This window comes from Procambarus clarkii, chromosome 11 (assembly GCF_040958095.1).
Source record: "Procambarus clarkii isolate CNS0578487 chromosome 11, FALCON_Pclarkii_2.0, whole genome shotgun sequence".
In the NCBI taxonomy this organism is placed as follows: Eukaryota; Metazoa; Arthropoda; class Malacostraca; order Decapoda; family Cambaridae; genus Procambarus; species Procambarus clarkii.
Window position 1 is genome coordinate 16,219,348 of NC_091160.1, and position 11,390 is coordinate 16,230,737.

The following is an 11,390-nucleotide window of genomic DNA, read 5'->3' on the forward strand; positions in this document are numbered from 1 at the left end:
CAAGCATTGAAGGAAGAGAAAGAAAAAAGCCGCAAGCAATGGAGGAAGAGACTAAGAGAGGCAGTAAGCATTGGAGGAAGAAACAGAGCGAGGCCGCTGTGAGGGATCTAGATCCCTCAGCTAGTTTTCCTAGTTTCTAGATTAGGCTAGTCACTCTAGAAACTGAAGCTTTCGAAATAACATATGCTAGTTGGGTGTTGAATGAAAGCTTATGTTATGGACTATCATTTGTGAGTAGTTAGATGTCTGTGATTGCTCTGTAGAGAGAATTACAGAGATTTTCCTGTTTCTGTGAAATAGGATGTGAGGTACTGGACTAAAACCGTTAGAGGTGGGGGAAGAGTGGAGTGAACGTTGCCTTTCCCCCCACATGGGAGACATCACGCCACTCTCCTTAGGCCTCACCCTCCTTGTGACGTCACAGGACGCCCGAGGGTGACGGAGAGAGGTGATTGGGTTAGGCATGTGTGCTCCAAGCCTAGTTTTGGCGCGAAGAGCTATGGTTGGATGCGGCACGAGGAGCTGTGCCGGCTCCAAGCTGATTGGTCAAGACAAGGTAGGGAGGAGGTAGGGGTATTTGAGTTTTCCTGCCCGCCAGGGAGTCAGTTTGAATTGGGCGGCCAGGGGAGGAAGAAGTGTTTGGTGGAGGTGGCACGCCGGCCACCTCCACCCCACGTTAATCGCTTCTCTCGTCCAAATCACTCATCGAATATGGCACTCCTGCCATCAGGGGTTGTGTCAAGGCCCAGTTAGGTGAATTGGGGCCAAGGATTTACAGAAGAAACAGTAAAAAGCTAAAGAGACAGTTGACTGTGTTAACCCATGAGGCAGGCTGGCAGAGCCTCATGGTGTAACAGGTGGGTCGAGTATCCTGTCTAGTGGCAATGGACGATTGGTGTTGGGCAGTGTAAGTGTGTGTGATATTACAGGCCCATGTTCGACTTTACATTCCGCCAGGCTGTGTCAGTGTGGGGACGCCGCCGCCCATTGTCACCCCAGTGTAGAGCAAGGTTGTAATTCCCCAGCCGTGAGGGTACTCCTGTGGGCGGCAGCCTGCCAGCCTGAGGCACCCATGTGTGCGCCCGCCCGTGGCCACCCGTGGCCACCCACCCAGGCCACCCGCTCGGCCAAACCCCACCCCACCCCGCCCACCAGCTCAGCCGGTGGGGTGCTATGACGTGATGCGCTACCCGTGGCCACCCGCCGCATGGTCCGGCCACATGGCCTGGCCACATTGCCCGCACGCCGGCCACCCCACCCGCCTGCCCGCGCGCTGGCCAAACCCCCCCCCCCCCTCTCAGCTCGGGAGGGGCGCTGTGGGCCATGCGGTGGCCACATGCCTTGGCCACTTTCCCGGGACAGCCTAGGGCCACATCTTGTCGACGCATGAGGAGCAAGCAAGCTAAGAGTTGTCAGCTAGTGTGGTAGTGACTTGGGAAATGAGGAAAAAATAAGGGAAAGAGGGCAGTAGAAATGAGTACTATTACAGCGTGATGGGTACCGGTGGAAATTCACGGAAAGAGTTGTTTCTCAGCTGCTTCTCAGAGCCTCGCTAGGCTAGAGAAGCAGCTGAGTGGCAGCTGGCAGTAGGGTCCAGGTGTTTGATAGGGCGGTATCTGGAGATGGATATTATACACGGGACCACACTGTAGTAATGTATATATATATAGTAGACTGGCTAGAGTATGTAACCGGTCAGTGTAGAGATTTACCATATAAGTGATCCACCCTGTCAATTCTATATAATCGTTCAGACTGGATTAATGCCATAGAGTACCGTAAAATTATAATCATTAGAGGTAGATAGTTACATTTACTTGATGATATAATTTTCATTGATTATGTGAATGCCATTTCTATGTGTTCATTTGCATGTTTATGTACTGTGTTGTGTGGTGAGTCAGTAGATGTGATTGCTGACTGATTGCCTAATGATGTCATTAGCATGTGGGGTATGCTGACGGCATCATTATGTTGCAGGTTTGTGCAGTGTTGTTATCAGTTTATATGATATTATTGCCCCAGGAACTGTGTTGAGGGTTTAAGGGACCTCTAGGATTATTCAGGGGAATTCACAGTACTTAATGAGAGCAGGCAATTGATGGGTTAATTGCCTTGCTGAGGTAAGTGTGTGTTCACAGTAGTCCTTTGCAACGGGTGCAAGATAAGGGGGGCAGTAATAATGGTATACTCTTGTTGTTGCACAACTGTGTATCATTATTGTGTGGGCACAGTAATTAGCGAGTTGCAGTAGCCGCAACCATATGTGGGCAGTGCTTTTATGATGTTGCATGCCATTGTAGTGTGACCTATGTAACGCTGGGGTTACTTTGTTTCTTTAAGTTGTGTTGAGGACTTAAGGATTCAGTGAGTTAATTAAGTAAGGGGTAATTAACTGGATAAGGGGTGCACACTTAGTATTGTGGAGTGAGTGAGGGCTGTTAAGAGAGAACAGTGTTGAGCTTGAATGAGATACGTCTCGGGAGCAATTATTTGTCCATGTGACAACTAATTGACCACTCTAGCTAATTATGTAATTAGCCTTCTCATCATGAATTCATGTAGTGGGAGAGGATCTGTCAGTATTTGTGTTAACGTAATATGCTCGAGACTAATTACCTTTCTGGGGTATAGCAATTAGGGGCTCAGGTTAATTAGTGGAGTAATTAACATTGGAGAGCTCCGATGACTCGGTAAAGCGAGGTCATGGAGCTAGCATAAATCGTTGTATTAATCATATCCTGTCTGAGGACAGTGGATTAGTGGCACATCTTGTTAATTAGGGTAATTAACTCCTTTCCCATGAATTCACAGTGTTTGATGAGACCTGCTTAGGCAGTGCGGAGTGAGACGTATTTATGGATGATTAATTATCGGTCCTGGTGACAGTTAATTAATTGCTCAGAAGTAATTAGGGACTTAATTAGGGTAATTAACTCTCACTAGTAATTTTTTGACACAGACTGTTGAGAAGCTACCAAGTTAGGGTAGGCTTAGTTAACGTAACTCAATGGGGATGTAATTAGTGGTCCGTTTGACCTTAATTGAGAATTACTCACTGAATACTTGCAAGGAGTCAAGTGTGATGTAATATATGTTTGAGTTATTGTTAACAAGAGAGAGACAAGTGTTAAAGATTAACGTAGAGTATCATCATGTTGTTGTCTAGTGTGAGACAATTGTTTGTGATTACCGTAGTACTTTGTTGCTGACTGCTGCGATCAGTCAATTAACGTAATTAATCACTTAAGGCAATTTCTTTTGGTTGTCGTCTGGTGACGAGAGTAGAGTCATCTAGGGATTTGTGGAGCTGTGTCCCAGAATTCCGCCTTGGCTGTCTTTGTTACTGTTTACAACAGGGCAACTTCTTGTAGGGAGTTGCAAAGAGTGTTCACTCTGGGTTGTGATAGGGTGGAGTCACTGTTGGACTCCCGCCTAGTTACGTGGGTCTCTCCTGGTGGGCGGGAGGACCCCTAAGTTTGTGATTATAGTAGCTGTCAGGGAAACCGAGACACTATTGATTGCCTGCTTGTGTCTTTGTCTTCAGTGGATATCCTTCATTTGTTCAGTTAGTTCATGTTGTCAGCCCGAAGTGTCAGCAAGATGGAGCCTGCTGTCACTTCTCGAGGGGCTGTTGAATAGCTGTGTTGCAAATGCCACTTGATGTACAATAACGTAACCATTCGCTGTGGTGTAACTTAGTCTGTGATATTTTTCTTTGATTTGCAATTTTGCGTCATCAGTGGGCACACCTGTGTTCAGGTTAGTTCAGTATGCAGCCTCACAGCAAGGGTTGCTATTTAGCTGTTTGTTATCGTGCCACTGGATGGACACTAATGTAACGTAAACTCGGTAATGTAGTAGTTAGTCTCTTGTTATTAATAAATTGTTATGTTATAGAAAACGGTCTTTGATGTCAAACCTTCAACCATATTATTCCACCATATTTCTGCATATTATTAAATGTTGATGTGATCTTGATATGACGGCTGTTCTTGGGAATTCCAATTCCAATTCATAGCGCCACATCAAATATAAATATTTGATTGTGAGAACCCGTCGGTTACCCTTTATTAGTTTTAACGTCCTGTTTAACTAGGAGGAGCCAGCGGCCTATTGTGGACAGGTTTTCACCCTTGGTGGTGGAGGCCTGGCGGTTTGCTCCCGCTTTTCCGTTTTCTATTGGACTCATGCTTAACTGCCGTGAGCAGAATTTAAACTTATAGTCCACCTCCTAAGGGAGGTAGGCGTAGAGAAAAATCTCACAGCCGCATGAAATGGAGGATGAGACAGATGGAAGCTGCAAGCAATGGAGGAAGAGACAGAGGGGGGCTTCAAGCAATGAGGGGAAGAGACAGAGGTGGCTAGCAAGCAATGGAGGAAGCGACAAAGCGATTCGGCTAGGAATCGAGTGAAAGACAGAGGGAGTCAGCAATAAATGGAGGAAGAGACAAAGGGAGGCAGCAAACAATGGAGGAAGAGACAGAGGGAGGTAGCAAACAATGGAGGAAGAGACAGAGAGAGTCGGCAAGGAATGGAGTAAGAGACAGATGGAGTCAGCAAGCAATGGAGGAAGATGCTGAGGGAGGCAGCAAGCAATGGATGAAAAGACAGAGGGAAGCAGCATGCCTCCCTCCCGTTGTTATAACACAGGAGGGAGGCTGTGTTATAACAAGGCAGACACAAGTATGATCATACTGTTGTTAGTGTATGATGTTCTCAAACTGTATAGTGCAACCCGTTCTCGCACTTGCATACAGTCAATATTGGCTTATTTAATAAGTGCATATGTGACAGACATACTAAGTGATTGTGAATATTTTAGTTTACCTTGAAAATCTTCATAGAAAACACCGACCTCACCTAACCTTCTTAGTATGTTAAGATAAGCATCTTATTGCTTCTTATTAACAATTATTACCTAACCTATCAATGGTATAGGTAAAGTAATAATTGTAATTAAGAAGCAATAAGATGCTTATCTTAACATACTAAGAAGATTAGGTGAGGTTGGTGTTTTCTATGAAGATTTTCAAGGTAAACTAAAATATTTACAATCAATTAGTATGCCACATATGCACATATAAAATAAACCAATATTAACTATAAGCAAGTGCGAGAACGGGATGTATAGTGATATCTGGGCTGATTAGTCTTGCATCATAAATCTATATAAAAAAATGGAAATGTTCATTTGTTCAAAATCGCTAATCTCTGAAAGTACTTTACCGATTGCTTTGAAATTTTCACACAATGTTCCATTCGAATCCAAGCAGGATTATATATATATATATATATATATATATATATATATATATATATATATATATATATATATATATATATATATATATATATATAAATATATATATATATATATATATATATATATATATATATACATATATATATAAATATATATATATATATATATATATATATATATATATATATATATATATATATATATATATATATATATATATATATATGTATATATATATATATATATATATATATATATATATATATATATATACATATATATATATATATATATATATATATATATATATATATATATATATATATATATATATATGTGTGTGTGTATATCACGAAAATAAACACGTGATTAAGAATGTGACAATGTCAGACCACGAAGGAAAATGAAACAGGAAATTTCCTTAAGTACTTTCTTATATTATGGACCTTCTGAAGATGTATTTAATATACGAAAGTACTTAAGGAAATTTCCTGTTTCATTTTTCCTTCGTGGTCTGACATTGTCATATATATATATATATATATATATATATATATATATATATATATATATATATATATATATATATATATATATATATATATATATATATATATATATATATATATAAATATATATATATTGTGACGATAATCTCCTTCAAGAGATTGAGCCTGCTCTTCCCTCCATAATTACGTCGTTGGAATTATATAAAACTACTATGGAAGAAATGTCCAACAACGACAACAACACCAGCAAGGCTTGCCAGAGCGCAAAACGTTGCAGCCAGAGACACCTGTTCAGACTCAAACTGCCAAACTACTCGTTGATCGCTACCGGCCCCGCTGATTGGTCGCCGGTCTGGCTGCACCTGCACTCGCCCCCCCATACTACTTGATGTCTGGGGTCGCCACGACCTCAGACCTCAGAATGTTCAGTGCTTTCGTAGTTATCACTCCTCCCAGCTAGACGTTAGCGTGTACTGAGAGAGGTGATAGCTTAAAGCCAATATTCCAGCACCTCCCATTTAATTTTGTGTTGCACTTCTTGTTATTTTGCCTTAACGTAACTTTTCATTGTGTCATTTAAATATTCTTATTATTTTGATTGATTGATTTTATTATAAGAATTTGTTTGTCCATTTTTTCATGTTTTGATTTATTTAACGTAATTAAAATTTCATTGTTAAAATTTACTTGTGTTTTGTGTGTCTTCTCCTTACCTTACCACAGACGAAGTTCCAGTTTTTTCTTTTTTTTTTATAACTATGTGACGAGGCCATACCCCTAGCCTTAAACAGCCGAACACCAACGCGTTACCGTCACAAGTTATATGGGGGCCTGTCCTAGGAGCTTCACTCAGGTACTGGTGCCAAGTGGTAATTTATGGTAAGCGTATTTAACTTTGTTAACGTAGCTTTACTATTTTTCATATTCAATTTCATTTTTTATAAGGTGCGGTGTATTGTGCATTACGAGAGTAACATATAGTGAAGGTGAGACAACTTTGGATTACGTGGTGACTGTAGGCCTCAGTCATACTCTTAATTGGTCATCTCTCCCTCCGTGTTATTACTCGTGTTTACCATCTATGTCCCTTGAATATTTCTCATTCTGACAGATCATCATATTGGTACCCTGGTACTGTGGTCTGCCCCGGGTCAAGAGTACCCAATCTTCTGCAATATGACTGTAGGAGGACAAAGAGGGCCATAGTTCCTCTAGCTCGAACTTTAGTTGCTGAATTGGGACCTCAGCAGCAGTTCTCGTCACCAGTTGACACCTCGCACCCCTACACGTCAGTCAGAGATGATGATACATACAACGGTAGGGAATTAGCTTATTTTTTCAGAGCACAAAAGTTCGCTAATTCTGTAAGTATCATATTAAATTCAGTAGGAAAAACTTGCTTTATGTCCTATAGAGACTCGGCAAGGTATGCCTACATCCTTGGACTACCAATTTTACTTTTGAAGCATTTAATTGTTTCATTTGTTTTCGAAACTCTGTTTCATTTGTTAGTAGAATTTTCTTGCCCTTATCCTCTTACATGAGTACCGGGTACAAGATTTCCTGCGCCCTTGATTTAATTTAATCATTTAACATCTTTTACTTAACTTTAATTGTTAAAGATCTCACAGGATAGGTACCAGTTGCCACGTTGTCCTGTTTCTGACATTCACTATTGAATATTCGTGTACCTTTATTTGCTAATTTCACCATGTTTCGTCTCCAAGCTTTCCGTACAAATCCAGCAGGTGAAATAGGGACTTTAAGTCGTGCCAAGAGGACTGAATTACAAACTCTTGCACATGAGTATCAACTAGAAGTTCCCTACCAAGCCAACAAAAATGACCTACACAACCTGTTGCTGGATTACTATTTAGAGCAAGGTAAGATAGACTCTGAAACTCATGAAACTTACTATATTGCAGGAAAAACTGATTTGGCAACGATGAAACTCCAATTGGAACTGGCCAAGATTGAACGTGAGCAGCAAAGGGAAGCCCGCGAACAGCAAAGGGAAGCAGCTGCCATACGAAGGGAAGAACAAGAACGTGAGATTGCCTTACTCCAGGAGCGGGAACGCGTACGGCTTGAAACCAAACAACGCGAGTTGGAGATGCAACGCGAACATGACAAGCAACAAGCAACTCTGGCTCTAGAGTGTCGTCAACGTGAAATCGCCTTGGAAACTTCACACTTCACTCAACGCCAGCAAGCTACTGCCAATCTTCCCGTCAGTTTTAATATATCACATGCAAGTAAGTTAATGCCATCCTTTGTAGAAGCAGAAGTTGATGTGTTTTTCACCACCTTTGAAACCCTTGCTAATCAACTCAGTTGGCCTGTCGACCAATGGGCCACACTTCTCAGAGTCCATCTTACAGGTAGAGCTGCAGTCACACTCAGTACTTTGGCGTCTGAGAATGACTACTACACTCTGAAACAAGCAGTGTTGGACGCCTACCTCCTCTCTACTGAAAGTTATAGAAGGAAATTCCGTGACCACCTGAAGGCAAGTACCACTACCTTCCTCGAGTTTGCTAACACGAAACGGAGGTATTTCGTGAAATGGCTGGAAGCAGCACATGTCTCTACTTTTACAGAACTCGTCAACCTGATGCTTGTTGAAGAATTCTTGAGACGTGTGCCACCTCCTGTCCGCCTCTACTTAGCAGATAAAGAAGAAACCGACTACCTGAAGTGTGCTAAGTCGGCTGACACTTACAGCCTCATCCACTGGCTGACACCCGAACCATCCTCCAGTAAGAAGTCGTGGTACAGTTACGAGAAGGTGAGCCCCGATCAAGCTGGTTCACAACTGTACTGCAAGTATTGTAGACTCTATGGACATACCATAGACAAGTGTGGTAAGTCTCAATACAAGGGAACCACTGACCAACAAAGACCCAAACCAACTCCTCCTAAGTCCGGTAAGCCTGTGATGAATGTTGGTGTTGATGTTAATGATCTTTCTCTTTTCAGTAACCACCTGTATACTGGAACTGTCTCTGCCAACGGTTCAAATCCGGAGGGACGTTTCAAATTGAAGATCTTGAGGGACACAGCGGCTCTACAATCGATCATCTTGAAGTCGGCTGTGCCCAACATCGTCTACACCGGAGAAACCGTCTTCATCACTGACCTCACTGCTACCACTCCATACCCTCTCGCCAGAGTCCACCTGGATTGTCCCTACGTGAACGGGGAAGTCCAAGTCGCCGTCAGGGAAAAGCCTTTTCCCATGCCTGGAGTGCAACTTCTCCTAGGCAACGACTTGGCAGAAGACCTGCAACCGACCAACCTGATCGTCATGGACAAACCCCAGGTGTGTAACTCTGTGCCAATAAACCCTATTCTAGAGTATGTTCCAGCAGAGGTTCAAGAGAGTGATGAAGTTTCTCCTCCGGTTCTCGTGACCACCCGTGCACAAGCCGCACGTCCACAGCCAGCTGACTCTACTGCTACCGCTGTCCCTCAAGACCCTCAGAAACTACCCCCGCATCTGACCAAGTTGGAGTTCCGTAAGTTACAGAGGGAAGATCTTACTTTAACACCATTGTTTTTCCAGGCTGAGACTCAACCCGACAGTATTCCTGGGTTCTTCCTAGAGAACGACTTACTCTACCGCAGATATAGACCCAGTAAACTGAAGGAGGAGGACGATTGGGCCAACATCGAACAACTTGTAATTCCCACCAGCCTGCGGCCCACTATTCTACACCTGGCCCACGGAGCATTCTCCCACTACGGCTTCAACAAGACTTACCATGGGATTCGTCAAGACTACTACTGGCCAGGTATGGTAAATAACGTCAACCAGTACGTAAAACAGTGTCATACATGTCAGATGGCAGGCAAGCCGAACGTCTCCATTCCCAGAGCACCACTGATTCCCATACAGGTGCCTGCGGAACCTTTCCACAGACTCATAATAGACTGTGTTGGTCCTTTACCTCGGACCAGTTCAGGTAACGCCTACATCCTAACCATCCTGTGTCCTACCACCAGATTTCCCATAGCAGTTCCAGTGAAGAACATCACGGCTGCTACGGTTATAAAACATCTATTGAAGATCTTCACTCAATACGGATTTCCCAGGGAGATTCAAAGTGACTGTGGTACCAACTTCACCAGTGATCTCTTCAAAAGGACACTGGAGGAGTTCAACATCAAACAGGTATTGTCCAGCCCCTATCATCCTGCTTCACAGGGTTCTCTTGAACGTAGTCATCAGACCATCAAAGCACTCTTGAAAAAGTTTTGTAGTGAAACCTCGAAGGATTGGGATAAGCAGATTGACCTTATAATGTGTATTTCCAGAAGTCTCCCCAATGAGTCCCTAGGAGTATCTCCTTATGAGATGCTCTACGGCCGTAAGTGCCGTACTCCCCTTAAGGCTTTCAAAGACTCTCTCAGAGATGCCACCTTCAGTGAGCATCAGAATGTGCCCCAGTTTCTTCAAAACCTTCAACACATTCTAGAGAGAGTCCACCGCTTTGCCCATGATAATCTATTGAAAGCCCAGGTGAGAATGAAGACTCATTACGACCAGACCAGCAAAGTAAGAAAATTCAAGCCGGGAGACTTCGTCCTTGCCTATTTCCCTATCCCAGGTTCAACTTTACAAAACAGATTTTCAGGACCCTACTGCGTCAAAGAGTGCAGAAGCAACAACAACTACGTCATAGAGACTCCAGATAGGCGGCGGAAGACCCAGCTGTGCCACGTCAACCTCCTGAAGCAATATAATGGTACTCCTCCCACTGTCTTGACTAATTGTTCTACCTTCACAGAACCCTACATCCACAGTGAGACCTTCCCAGCTTCTCCTCCCGAAAGCACCGACAAGGAGTCAGCGCTTTCTAATTCCGAAATCCTTAATGATCTTCCCAAATGCTTTCAGGATAATAATCGTGCTCCTTTGCCCTCTTCTAATTCCACTCTCACCTCGTCAGATAAACCCTTCATCCTCCATGTCGACGCTAGGGGTACCGACGTTGGTGGTGTCGTGATGCAACAACGAGGCGAGAAGAATACACCTGTCAGCGACTACTGCTACAAGGATCTACGGAACAATTGGCAAGGAGCTACTCTTCCTCATCCTGAAGCTTCAGCACTTCACTCCACACCTGAAAAGTGCTCGGTCCACCATCAACACGGACCACACCACCCTACACCTCCTGCAGCACGCCCACTTCCCATCTCAACGTCTTCTACTATGGGCTTGCTACCTGCAGAAATTCAACCTGGAGACACGCTATACCAAGAGTCTGACAACATCTTAGCCCATGATCTCTCCAGAGTTTATGAAGTAGAAGCAACTTCATCCATTACTCCACCACATAACGACGTACTTCTTCCAGAACCGCAGGCTTCGGGGGAGAGTTGTGACGATAATCTCCTTCAAGAGATTGAGCCTGCTCTTCCCTCCATAATTACGTCGTTGGAATTATATAAAACTACTATAGAAGAAATGTCCAACAACGACAACAACACCAGCAAGGCTTGCCAGAGCGCAAAACGTTGCAGCCAGAGACACCTGTTCAGACTCAAACCGCCAAACTACTCGTTGATCGCTACCGGCCCCGCTGATTGGTCGCCGGTCTGGCTGCACCTGC